Source organism: Calliopsis andreniformis, unplaced genomic scaffold, assembly GCF_051401765.1.
Source record: "Calliopsis andreniformis isolate RMS-2024a unplaced genomic scaffold, iyCalAndr_principal scaffold0015, whole genome shotgun sequence".
Lineage (NCBI taxonomy): Eukaryota > Metazoa > Arthropoda > Insecta > Hymenoptera > Andrenidae > Calliopsis > Calliopsis andreniformis.
The window spans coordinates 14142145-14156947 of NW_027480428.1; positions in this window are offsets into that span (position 1 = coordinate 14142145).

Sequence of the window (14803 nt, forward strand, 5' to 3'; positions counted from 1 at the left end):
TCTAAGGACCTAACTATTCAATCTGTTGGAGCAACGCCCTAGGGTGAAGCCTAGGTTGCCCGGAACGTAGAGATGACCATAACTTTCACACTGGTTGCTATTATTCGTTTTATACGATGGAAAAACTGTTGTATTTATATTGTATTATATGCTTCTGGCGTTGACTTTTAATGCACTATCTATTCGATCTGGCGGAGCAACGCCCTAGAGTGAAGCCGAGGTTTCCCGGAACGTAGAAATGACCGTCACTTTCAAACTGGTTGCAATTATTCGTTTTAAACGATGGAAAAACTGTTGTGTTTATATTGTATTTTATGCTTCTGGCGTTGACTTCTAAGGCCCTCACTATTCTATCTGGTGGAACAACGCCCTGTGGTGAAGCCTAGGTTGCCCGGAAAGTAGAAATGACCATAACTTTCATACTGGTTGCAATTATTCGTTTTATATCATGGAAAAACTGTTGTATTCATATTGTATTATATGCTTCAGGCGTTGACTTCTAAGGCCCTAGCTGTTTGAACTGGTGGAGCAACGCCCTAGAGTGAAGCCTAGGTTGCCCGGAACGTAGAAGTGACCATAACTTTCACACTGGTTGCTATTATTCGTTCTATACGATGGAAAAACTGTTGTATTTATATTGTATTTTATGCTTCTGTCGTTCACTTCTTAGGCCCTAACTATTCGATCTGGTGGAGCAACGGCCTAGGGTGAAGCCTAGGTTGCCCGGAACGTAGAAATGGCCATAACTTTTACACTGGTAGCAATTATTCGTTTTATACAATGGAAAAACTGTTGTATTTATTTTGTATTTTATTCTTCTGGTGTTGACTTCTTAGGCCCTAACTATTCGATCTGGTGGAGCAACGGCCTAGGGTGAAGCCTAGGTTGCCCGGAACGTAGAAATGGCCATAACTTTTACACTGGTATCAATTATTCGTTTTATACAATGGAAAAACTGTTCTATTTATTTTGTATTTAATGCTTCGGGCGTTGACTTCTAAGGACCTAACTATTCGGTCTGGTGGAGCAACGCCCTAGAGTGAAGCCTAGGTTTCTCGGAATGTGGAAATGACCACAACTTTCACACTGGTTGCAATTATTCGTTTTATACAATGGAAAAAGTGTTGCATCTTTATCGTATTTTGTGCTTCTGGCGTTGACTTCTTAGGCCGTAACTTTTCGATCTGGTGGAGCACCGCCCTGGAGTGAAACCTAGGTTGCCCGGAACGTAGAAATGACCACTACTATCACACTGGTTGCAAATTATTCCTGCTATACGATGGAAAAGCTGTTGTATTTTTATTGCATTTTATGCTTCGGGCATTGACTTCTAAGGACCTAACTATTCAATCTGTTGGAGCAACGCCCTAGGGTGAAGCCTAGGTTGCCCGGAACGTAGAAATGACCATAACTTTCACACTGGTTGCTATTATTCGTTTTATACGATGGAAAAGCCGTTATATTTATATTGTATTTTATGCTTCTGGCGTTGGCTTCTGAGGCCGTTGCTATTCGATGTGGTGGAAGAACGCCATAGAGTGAAGCCTAGGTAGCCCGGAACGTAGAAATGTCCATATCTTTCACACTGTTTGCAATTATTCATTTTATACGATGGGAAAGCTGTTGTATTTATATTGTATTTTATGCTTCTGGCGTTGACTTCTTAGGCCCTAACTATTCGATCGGGTGGAGCGATGCCTCAGAGTTAAGTCTAGGATGCCCGAAACGCCGAAATGATAATTTCTTTCACGCTTGTTGCAATTATTCCTGTTATTGGATGGAAAGACAGTTGTATTTTTATTGTATTTTATACTTCAGGCGCTGACTTCTGAGGCCGTAGCTATTCGATGTGGTGGAAGAACGCCATACAGTGATGCCTAGGTTGCCCGGAACGTAGAAGTGACCATTACTTTCACACTGTTCGCAATTATTCCTTTTATACGATGGAAAAGCTGTTGTATTTATATCGTATTTAATGCTTCTGGCGTTGACTTCTAAGGACCTAACTATTCGGTCTGGTGGAGCAACGCCCTAGAGTGAAGCCTAGGTTGCTCGGAATGTAGAAATGACCATAACTTTCACACTGGTTGCAATTATTCGTTTTATACGACGGAAAAACTGTTGCATCTTTATCGTATTTTGTGCTTCTGGCGTTGACTTCTTAGGCCGTAACTATTCGATCTGGTGGAGCACCGCCCTGGAGTGAAACCTAGGTTGCCCGGAACGTAGAAATGACTACTACTATCACACTGGTAGCAAATTATTCCTGCTATACGATGGAAAAGCTGTTGTATTTTTATTGCATTTTATACTTCGGGCATTGACTTCTAAGGCTCTAACTATTCAATCTGTTGGAGCAACGCCCTAGGGTGAAGCCTAGGTTGCCCGGAACGTAGAAATGACCATAACTTTCACACTGGTAGCAATTATTCGTTTTATACGATGGAAAAACTGTTCTATTTATTTTATATTTTATGCTTCGGGCGTTGACTTCTAAGACCCTAACTATTCGATCTGGTGGAGCAACGCCCTAGAGTGAAGCCTAGGTTGCCCGGTACGTAGAAATGACCATCACTATCAAACTGGTTGCAATTATTTGTTTTATACGATGGAAAAGCTGTTGTATTTATATCGTATTTTATGCTTCTGGCGTTGACTTCTTTGGCCCTAACTATTCCATCTGGTGGAACAACGCCCTAGGGTGAAGCCTAGGTTGCCCGGAAAGTAGAAATGACCATAACTTTCACACTGGTAACAATTATTCGTTTTATACGATGGAAAAACTGTTCTATTTATTTTGTATTTTATGCTTCGGGCGTTGACTTCTAAGCGCCTAACTATTCGATCTGGTAGGGCAACACCCTAGAGTGAAGCCTAGGTTGCCCAGTACGTAGGAATGACCATAAGTTTCATACTGGTTGCAATTATTCGTTTTATACGATGGAAAAACTGTTGTATTTATATTGTATTTTATGCTTCCGGCGTTCACTTCTTAGGCCCTAACTATACGATCTGGTGGTACAACGCCCTAGGGTGAAGCCTAGGTTGCCCGGAACGTAGAAGTGACCATAACTTTTACACTGGCAGCAATTATTCGTTTTATACAATGGAAAAACCGTTCTATTTATTTTGTATTTTATGCTTCGGGCGTTGACTTCTAAGGCCCTAACTGTTTGATCTTGTGGAGCACCGCCCTAGAGTGAAGCCTAGGTTGCCCGGAACGTAGAAATGACCATAACTGTTACACTGGTATCAATTATTCGTTTTATACAATGGAAAAACTGTTCTATTTATTTTGTATTTAATGCTTCGGGCGTTGACTTCTAAGGACCTAACTATTCGGTCTGGTGGAGCAACGCCCTAGAGTGAAGCCTAGGTTGCTCGGAATGTGGAAATGACCACAACTTTCACACTGGTTGCAATTATTCGTTTTATACGATGGAAAAAATGTTGCATCTTTATCGTATTTTGTGCTTCTGGCCTTTACTTCTTACGCCGCAACTATTCGATCTGGTGGAGCACCGCCCTGGAGTGAAACCTAGGTTGCCCGGAACGTAGAAATGACCACTACTATTACACTGGTTGCAAATTATTCCTGCTATACGATGGAAAAGCTGTTGTATTTTTATTGCATTTTATGCTTCGGGCATTGACTTCTAAGGACCTAACTATTCAATCTGTTGGAGCAACGCCCTAGGGTGAAGCCTAGGTTGCCCGGAACGTAGAGATGGCCATAACTTTCACACTGGTTGCTATTATTCGTTTTATACGATGGAAAAACTGTTGTATTTATATTGTATTATATGCTTCTGGCGTTGACTTTTAATGCACTAACTATTCGATCTGGCGGAGCAACGCCCTAGAGTGAAGCCGAGGTTTCCCGGAACGTAGAAATGACCGTCACTTTCAAACTGGTTGCAATTATTCGTTTTAAACGATGGAAAAACTGTTGTGTTTATATTGTATTTTATGCTTCTGGCGTTGACTTCTAAGGCCCTCACTATTCTATCTGGTGGATCAACGCCCTAGAGTGAAGCCTAGGTTGCTCGGAATGTAGAAATGACCATAACATTCACACTGGTTGAAATTATTCGTTTTACACGATGGAAAAACTGTTGTATTTATATTGTATTTTATGCTGCTGGCGTTCACTTCTTAGGCCCTAACTATTCGATCTGGTGGAACAACGCCCTGTGGTGAAGCCTAGGTTGCCCGGAACGTAGAACTGACCATAACTTTTACACTGGTAGCAATTATTCGTTTTATACAATGGAAAAACTGTTCTATTTATTTTGTATTTTATGCTTCGGGCGTTGACTTCTAAGGCCCTAGCTGTTTGAACTGGTGGAGCAACGCCCTAGAGTGAAGCCTAGGTTGCCCGGAACGTAGAAGTGACCATAACTTTCACACTGGTTGCTATTATTCGTTCTATACGATGGAAAAACTGTTGTATTTATATTCTATTTTATGCTTCTGTCGTTCACTTCTTAGGCCCTAACTATTCGATCTGGTGGAGCAACGGCCTAGGGTGAAGCCTAGGTTGCCCGGAACGTAGAAATGGCCATAACTTTTACACTGGTAGCAATTATTCGTTTTATACAATGGAAAAACTGTTGTATTTATTTTGTATTTTATTCTTCTGGTGTTGACTTCTTAGGCCCTAACTATTCGATCTGGTGGAACAACGCCCTAGAGTGAAGCCTAGGTTGCCCGGAACGTAGAAATGACCATAACTTTCACACTGGTTGCTATTATTCGTTTTATACGATGGAAAAGCCGTTATATTTATATTGTATTTTATGCTTCTGGCGTTGGCTTCTGAGGCCGTTGCTATTCGATGTGGTGGAAGAACGCCATAGAGTGAAGCCTAGGTAGCCCGGAACGTAGAAATGTCCATATCTTTCACACTGTTTGCAATTATTCATTTTATACGATGGCAAAGCTGTTGTATTTATATTGTATTTTATGCTTCTGGCGTTGACTTCTTAGGCCCTAACTATTCGATCGGGTGGAGCGATGCCTCAGAGTTAAGTCTAGGATGCCCGAAACGCCGAAATGATAATTTCTTTCACGCTTGTTGCAATTATTCCTGTTATTGGATGGAAAGACAGTTGTATTTTTATTGTATTTTATACTTCTGGCGTTGACTTCTAAGGACCTAACTATTCGGTCTGGTGGAGCAACGCCCTAGAGTGAAGCCTAGGTTGCTCGGAATGTAGAAATGACCATAACTTTCACACTGGTTGCCATTATTCGTTTTATACGATGGAAAAAATGTTGCATCTTTATCGTATTTTGTGCTTCTGGCGTTGACTTCTTAGGCCGTAACTATTCGATCTGGTGGAGCACCGCCCTGGAGTGAAACCTAGGTTGCCCCGAACGTAGAAATGACCACTACTATCACACTGGTTGCAAATTATTCCTGCTATACGATGGAAAAGCTGTTGTATTTTTATTGCATTTTATGCTTCGGGCATTGACTTCTAAGGACCTAACTATTCAATCTGTTGGAGCAACGCCCTAGGGTGAAGCCTAGGTTGCCCGGAACGTAGAGATGGCCATAACTTTCACACTGGTTGCTATTATTCGTTTTATACGATGGAAAATCTGTTGTATTTATATTGTATTATATGCTTCTGGCGTTGACTTTTAATGCACTAACTATTCGATCTGGCGGAGCAACGCCCTAGAGTGAAGCCGAGGTTTCCCGGAACGTAGAAATGACCGTCACTTTCAAACTGGTTGCAATTATTCGTTTTAAACGATGGAAAAACTGTTGTGTTTATATTGTATTTTATGCTTCTGGCGTTGACTTCTAAGGCCCTCACAATTCTATCTGGTGGATCAACGCCCTAGAGTGAAGCCTAGGTTGCTCGGAATGTAGAAATGACCATAACATTCACACTGGTTGAAATTATTCGTTTTACACGATGGAAAAACTGTTGTATTTATATTGTATTTTATGCTGCTGGCGTTCACTTCTTAGGCCCTAACTATTCGATCTGGTGGAACAACGCCCTGTGGTGAAGCCTAGGTTGCCCGGAACGTAGAACTGACCATAACTTTTACACTGGTAGCAATTATTCGTTTTATACAATGGAAAAACTGTTCTATTTATTTTGTATTTTATGCTTCGGGCGTTGACTTCTAAGGCCCTAGCTGTTTGAACTGGTGGAGCAACGCCCTAGAGTGAAGCCTAGGTTGCCCGGAACGTAGAAGTGACCATAACTTTCACACTGGTTGCTATTATTCGTTCTATACGATGGAAAAACTGTTGTATTTATATTGTATTTTATGCTTCTGTCGTTCACTTCTTAGGCCCTAACTATTCGATCTGGTGGAGCAACGGCCTAGGGTGAAGCCGAGGTTGCCCGGAACGTAGAAATGGCCATAACTTTTACACTGGTAGCAATTATTCGTTTTATACAATGGAAAAACTGTTGTATTTATTTTGTATTTTATGCTTCGGGCGTTGACTTCTAAGGCCCTAACTGTTTGATCTTGTGGAGCACCGCCCTAGAGTGAAGCCTAGGTTGCCCGGAACGTAGAAATGACCATAACTTTCACACTGGTTGCTATTATTCGTTTTATACGATGGAAAAGCCGTTATATTTATATTGTATTTTATGCTTCTGGCGTTGGCTTCTGAGGCCGTTGCTATTCGATGTGGTGGAAGAACGCCATAGAGTGAAGCCTAGGTAGCCCGGAACGTAGAAATGTCCATATCTTTCACACTGTTTGCAATTATTCATTTTATACGATGGCAAAGCTGTTGTATTTATATTGTATTTTATGCTTCTGGCGTTGACTTCTTAGGCCCTAACTATTCGATCGGGTGGAGCGATGCCTCAGAGTTAAGTCTAGGATGCCCGAAATGCCGAAATGATAATTTCTTTCACGCTTGTTGCAATTATTCCTGTTATTGGATGGAAAGACAGTTGTATTTTTATTGTATTTTATACTTCAGGCGCTGACTTCTGAGGCCGTAGCTATTCGATGTGGTGGAAGAACGCCATACAGTGAAGCCTAGGTTGCCCGGAACGTAGAAATGACCATTACTTTCACACTGTTCGCAATTATTCCTTTTATACGATGGAAAAGCTGTTGTATTTATATCGTATTTAATGCTTCTGGCGTTGACTTCTAAGGACCTAACTATTCGGTCTGGTGGAGCAACGCCCTAGAGTGAAGCCTAGGTTGCTCGGAATGTAGAAATGACCATAACTTTCACACTGGTTGCAATTATTCGTTTTATACGACGGAAAAACTGTTGCATCTTTATCGTATTTTGTGCTTCTGGCGTTGACTTCTTAGGCCGTAACTATTCGATCTGGTGGAGCACCGCCCTGGAGTGAAACCTAGGTTGCCCGGAACGTAGAAATGACCACTACTATCACACTGGTAGCAAATTATTCCTGCTATACGATGGAAAAGCTGTTGTATTTTTATTGCATTTTATGCTTCGGGCATTGACTTCGAAGGCTCTAACTATTCAATCTGTTGGAGCAACGCCCTAGGGTGAAGCCTAGGTTGCCCGGAACGTAGAAATGACCATAACTTTCACACAGGTAGCAATTATTCGTTTTATACGATGGAAAAACTGTTCTATTTATTTTATATTTTATGCTTCGGGCGTTGACTTCTAAGACCCTAACTATTCCATCTGGTGGAGCAACGCCCTAGAGTGAAGCCTAGGTTGCCCGGTACGTAGGAATGACCATAAGTTTCATACTGGTTGCAATTATTCGTTTTATACTATGGAAAAACTGTTGTATTTATATTGTATTTTATGCTTCTGGCGTTCACTTCTTAGGCCCCAACTATACGATCTGGTTGTACAACGCCCTAGGGTGAAGCCTAGGTTGCCCGGAACGTAGAAGTGACCATAACTTTTACACTGGCAGCAATTATTCGTTTTATACAATGAAAAAACCGTTCTATTTATTTTGTATTTTATGCTTCGGGCGTTGACTTCTAAGGCCCTAACTGTTTGATCTTGTGGAGCACCGCCCTAGAGTGAAGCCTAGGTTGCCCGGAACGTAGAAATGACCATAACTTTTACACTGGTATCAATTATTCGTTTTATACAATGGAAAAACTGTTCTATTTATTTTGTATTTAATGCTTCGGGCGTTGACTTCTAAGGACCTAACTATTCGGTCTGGTGGAGCAACGCCCTAGAGTGAAGCCTAGGTTGCTCGGAATGTGGAAATGACCACAACTTTCACACTGGTTGCAATTATTCGTTTTATACGATGGAAAAAATGTTGCATCTTTATCGTATTTTGTGCTTCTGGCGTTGACTTCTTAGGCCGTAACTATTCGATCTGGTGGTGCACCGCCCTGGAGTGAAACCTAGGTTGCCCGGAACGTAGAAATGACCACTACTATCACACTGGTTGCAAATTATTCCTGCTATACGATGGAAAAGCTGTTGTATTTTTATTGCATTTTATGCTTCGGGCATTGACTTCTAAGGACCTAACTATTCAATCTGTTGGAGCAACGCCCTAGGGTGAAGCCTAGGTTGCCCGGAACGTAGAAATGACCATAACTTTCACACTGGTTGCTATTATTCGTTTTATACGATGGAAAAGCCGTTATATTTATATTGTATTTTATGCTTCTGGCGTTGGCTTCTGAGGCCGTTGCTATTCGATGTGGTGGAAGAACGCCATAGAGTGAAGCCTAGGTAGCCCGGAACGTAGAAATGTCCATATCTTTCACACTGTTTGCAATTATTCATTTTATACGATGGCAAAGCTGTTGTATTTATATTGTATTTTATGCTTCTGGCGTTGACTTCTTAGGCCCTAACTATTCGATCGGGTGGAGCGATGCCTCAGAGTTAAGTCTAGGATGCCCGAAACGCCGAAATGATAATTTCTTTCACGCTTGTTGCAATTATTCCTGTTATTGGATGGAAAGACAGTTGTATTTTTATTGTATTTTATACTTCAGGCGCTGACTTCTGAGGCCGTAGCTATTCGATGTGGTGGAAGAACGCCATACAGTGAAGCCTAGGTTGCCCGGAACGTAGAAATGACCATTACTTTCACACTGTTCGCAATTATTCCTTTTATACGATGGAAAAGCTGTTGTATTTATATCGTATTTAATGCTTCTGGCGTTGACTTCTAAGGACCTAACTATTCGGTCTGGTGGAGCAACGCCCTAGAGTGAAGCCTAGGTTGCTCGGAATGTAGAAATGACCATAACTTTCACACTGGTTGCAATTATTCGTTTTATACGACGGAAAAACTGTTGCATCTTTATCGTATTTTGTGCTTCTGGCGTTGACTTCTTAGGCCGTAACTATTCGATCTGGTGGAGCACCGCCCTGGAGTGAAACCTAGGTTGCCCGGAACGTAGAAATGACCACTACTATCACACTGGTAGCAAATTATTCCTGCTATACGATGGAAAAGCTGTTGTATTTTTATTGCATTTTATGCTTCGGGCATTGACTTCTAAGGCTCTAACTATTCAATCTGTTGGAGCAACGCCCTAGGGTGAAGCCTAGGTTGCCCGGAACGTAGAAATGACCATAGCTGTCACACAGGTAGCAATTATTCGTTTTATACGATGGAAAAACTGTTCTATTTATTTTATATTTTATGCTTCGGGCGTTGACTTCTACGACCCTAACTATTCGATCTGGTGGAGCAACGCCCGAGAGTGAAGCCTAGGTTGCCCGGTACGTAGAAATGACCATCACTATCAAACTGGTTGCAATTATTTGTTTTATACGATGGAAAAGCTGTTGTATTTATATCGTATTTTATGCTTCTGGCGTTGACTTCTTTGGCCCTAACTATTCCATCTGGTGGAACAACGCCCTAGGGTGAAGCCTAGGTTGCCCGGAAAGTAGAAATGACCATAACTTTCACACTGGTAACAATTATTCGTTTTATGCGATGGAAAAACTGTTCTATTTATTTTGTATTTTATGCTTCGGGCGTTGACTTCTAAGCGCCTAACTATTCGATCTGGTAGGGCAACGCCCTAGAGTGAAGCCTAGGTTGCCCGGTACGTAGGAATGACCATAAGTTTCATACTGGTTGCAATTATTCGTTTTATACTATGGAAAAACTGTTGTATTTATATTGTATTTTATGCTTCTGGCGTTCACTTCTTAGGCCCTAACTATACGATCTGGTGGTACAACGCCCTAGGGTGAAGCCTAGGTTGCCCGGAACGTAGAAGTGACCATAACTTTTACACTGGCAGCAATTATTCGTTTTATACAATGGAAAAACCGTTCTATTTATTTTGTATTTTATGCTTCGGGCGTTGACTTCTAAGGCCCTAACTGTTTGATCTTGTGGAGCACCGCCCTAGAGTGAAGCCTAGGTTGCCCGGAACGTAGAAATGACCATAACTTTTACACTGGTATCAATTATTCGTTTTATACAATGGAAAAACTGTTCTATTTATTTTGTATTTAATGCTTCGGGCGTTGACTTCTAAGGACCTAACTATTCGGTCTGGTGGAGCAACGCCCTAGAGTGAAGCCTAGCTTGCTCGGAATGTGGAAATGACCACAACTTTCACACTGGTTGCAATTATTCGTTTTAAACGATGGAAAAACTGTTGTGTTTATATTGTATTTTATGCTTCTGCCGTTGACTTCTAAGGCCCTCACTATTCTATCAGGTGGATCAACGCCCTAGAGTGAAGCCTAGGTTGCTCGGAATGTAGAAATGACCATAACATTCACACTGGTTGAAATTATTCGTTTTACACGATGGAAAAACTGTTGTATTTATATTGTATTTTATGCTGCTGGCGTTCACTTCTTAGGCCCTAACTATTCGATCTGGTGGAACAACGCCCTGTGGTGAAGCCTAGGTTGCCCGGAACGTAGAACTGACCATAACTTTTACACTGGTAGCAATTATTCGTTTTATACAATGGAAAAACTGTTCTATTTATTTTGTATTTTATGCTTCGGGCGTTGACTTCTAAGGCCCTAGCTGTTTGAACTGGTGGAGCAACGCCCTAGAGTGAAGCCTAGGTTGCCCGGAACGTAGAAGTGACCATAACTTTCACACTGGTTGCTATTATTCGTTCTATACGATGGAAAAACTGTTGTATTTATATTGTATTTTATGCTTCTGTCGTTCACTTCTTAGGCCCTAACTATTCGATCTGGTGGAGCAGCGGCCTAGGGTGAAGCCTAGGTTGCCCGGAACGTAGAAATGGCCATAACTTTTACACTGGTAGCAATTATTCGTTTTATACAATGGAAAAACTGTTGTATTTATTTTGTATTTTATTCTTCTGGTGTTGACTTCTTAGGCCCTAACTATTCGATCTGGTGGAACAACGCCCTAGAGTGAAGCCTAGGTTGCCCGGAACGTAGAAATGACCATAACTTTCACACTGGTTGCTATTATTCGTTTTATACGATGGAAAAGCCGTTATATTTACATTGTATTTTATGCTTCTGGCGTTGGCTTCTGAGGCCGTAGCTATTCGATGTGGTGGAAGAACGCCATACAGTGAAGCCTAGGTTGCCCGGTACGTAGGAATGACCATAAGTTTCATACTGGTTGCAATTATTCGTTTTATACGATGGAAAAACTGTTGTATTTATATTGTATTTTATGCTTCTGGCGTTCACTTCTTAGGCCCTAACTATACGACCTGGTGGTACAACGCCCTAGGGTGAAGCCAAGGTTGCCCGGAACGTAGAAGTGACCATAACTTTTACACTGGCAGCAATTATTCGTTTTATACAATGGAAAAACCGTTCTATTTATTTTGTATTTTATGCTTCGGGCGTTGACTTCTAAGGCCCTAGCTGTTTGATCTTGTGGAGCACCGCCCTAGAGTGAAGCCTAGGTTGCCCGGAACGTAGAAATGACCATAACTTTTACACTGGTATCAATTATTCGTTTTATACAATGGAAAAACTGTTCTATTTATTTTGTATTTAATGCTTCGGGCGTTGACTTCTAAGGACCTAACTATTCGATCTGGTGGAGCACCGCCCTGGAGTGAAACCTAGGTTGCCCGGAACGTAGAAATGACCACTACTATCACACTGGTTGCAAATTATTCCTGCTATACGATGGAAAAGCTGTTGTATTTTTATTGCATTTTATGCTTCGGGCATTGACTTCTAAGGACCTAACTATTCAATCTGTTGGAGCAACGCCCTAGGGTGAAGCCTAGGTTGCGCGGAACGTAGAAATGACCGTCACTTTCAAACTGGTTGCAATTATTCGTTTTAAACGATGGAAAAACTGTTGTGTTTATATTGTATTTTATGCTTCTGGCGTTGACTTCTAAGGCCCTCACTATTCTATCTGGTGGATCAACGCCCTAGAGTGAAGCCTAGGTTGCTCGGAATGTAGAAATGACCATAACATTCACACTGGTTGAAATTATTCGTTTTACACGATGGAAAGACTGTTGTATTTATATTGTATTGTATGCTGCTGGCGTTCACTTCTTAGGCCCTAACTATTCGATCTGGTGGAACAACGCCCTGTTGTGAAGCCTAGGTTGCCCGGAAAGTAGAAATGACCATAACTTTCATACTGGTTGCAATTATTCGTTTTATATCATGGAAAAACTGTTGTATTCATATTGTATTATATGCTTCAGGCGTTGACTTCTGAGGCCGTAGCTATTCGATGTGGTGGAAGAACGCCATAGAGTGAAGCCTAGGTTGCCCGGAACGTAGAAATGACCATAACATTCATACTGGTCGCAATTATTCGTTTTATATGATGGAAGAACTGTTGTATTTATATTGTATTTTATGCTGCAGGCGTTCACTTCTTAGGCCCTAACTATTCGAGCCGGTGGAACAACGCCCTGGGGTGAAGCCTAGGTTGCTCGGAATGTAGAAATGACCATAACATTCACACTGGTTGAAATTATTCGTTTTATACGATGGAAAAACTGTTATATTTATATTGTATTTTATGCTTCTGGCGTTGATTTCTTATGCTCTAACTATTCAATCTGGTGGAACAACGTCCTAGAGTGAGGCCTAGGTTGCCCGGAACGTAGAAATGACCATCACTTCCATACTGGTAGCGTTTATTCGTTTTATACGATGGAAAAACTGTTGTATTTATATTGTGTTTTATGCTTCTGGCGTTGACTTCTAAGGCCCTAACTATTCGATCTGGTGGAGCAACGCCCTAGGGTGTAGCCTAGTTTGACCGGAAAGTAGAAATGACCACAACTTTCATACTGGTTGCAATTACTCGTTTTATATGATGGAAAAACTGGTGTATTTATATTGTATTTTATGCTTCTGGCGTTCACTTCTTAGGCCCTAACTATTCGATCTGGTGGAACAGCGCCCTAGGGTGAAGTCTAGGTTGCCCGGAAAGTAGAAATGACCATAACTTTCACACTGGTAGCAATTATTCGTTTTATACAATGGAAAAACTGTTCTGTTTATTTTGCATTTTATGCTTCGGTCGTTGACTTCTAAGGACCTAACTGTTTGATCTGGTGGAGCAACGCCCTAGAGTGAAGCCTAGGTTGCCCGTAACGTAGAAATGACAATAACTTTCACACTGGTTGCTATTATTCGTTCTATGCGATGGAAAAACTGTTGTATTTATATTGTATTTTAAGCTTCTGGCGTTGACATCTATGGCACTAACTATTCGATCTGGTGGAGCAACGCAATAGAGTGAAGCCTAGGTTGCCCGGAACGTAGAATTGGACATAACTTTCAAACTGGTTGCAATTATTCCTGTTATATGATGAAATCACTGTTGTATTTTTATTGCATTTTATGCTTCGGGCGTTGACTTCTAAGGCCCTAACTATTCAATGTGTTGGAGCAACGCCCTAGGGTTGAAGCCTAGGTTTCTCGGAAAGTAGAAATGACCATAAGTTTCATACTGGTTGCAATTATTCGTTTTATACGATGGAAAAACTGTTGTATTTTTATTGTATTTTATGCTTCTGGCGTTGACTTCTAAGGCACTCACTATTCGATCTGGTGGAGCAACGCCCTAGGGTGTAGCCTACCTTGCCCGTAAAGTAGAAATGACCATAGCTTTCATACTGGTTGCAATTATTAGTTTTATATGATGGAAAAACTGTTATATTTATATTGTATTTTATGCTTCTGGCGTTCACTTCTTAGGCCCTATCTGTTCGATCTGGTGGAACAACGCCCTAAGGTGAATCCTAGTTTGACCGGAACGTAGAAATGACCATAACTTTCACACCGGTAGCAATTATTCGTTTTACACGATGGAAAAACTGTTCTATTTATTTTGTATTTTATGCATCGTGCGTTGACTTCTAAGGCCCTAACTATTCAATCTGTTGGAGCAACGCCCGAGTGTGAAGCATAGGTTGCCCGGAAAGTAGAAATGACGTTAACTTTCACACTGGTTGCTATTATTCGTTCTATACGATGGAAAAACTGTTATATTTATATTGTACCTTATGCTTCTGGCGATGACTTCTTAGGCCCTAACAATTCGATCTGGTGGAAAAACGACCTAGAGTGAGGCCTAGGTTGCCCGGAACGTAGAACTGACCATAACTTTCATACTGGTAGCAATTATTCGTTTTATACAATGGAAAAACTGTTCTATTTATTTTGTATTTTATGCTTCGGGCGTTGACTTCTAAGGCCCTAGCTGTTTGAACTGGTGGAGCAACGCCCTAGAGTGAAGCCTAGGTTGCCCGGAACGTAGAAGTGACCATAACTTTCACACTGGTTGCTATTATTCGTTCTATACGATGGAAAAACTGTTGTATTTATATTGTATTTTATGCTTCTGTCGTTCACTTCTTAGGCCCTAACTATTCG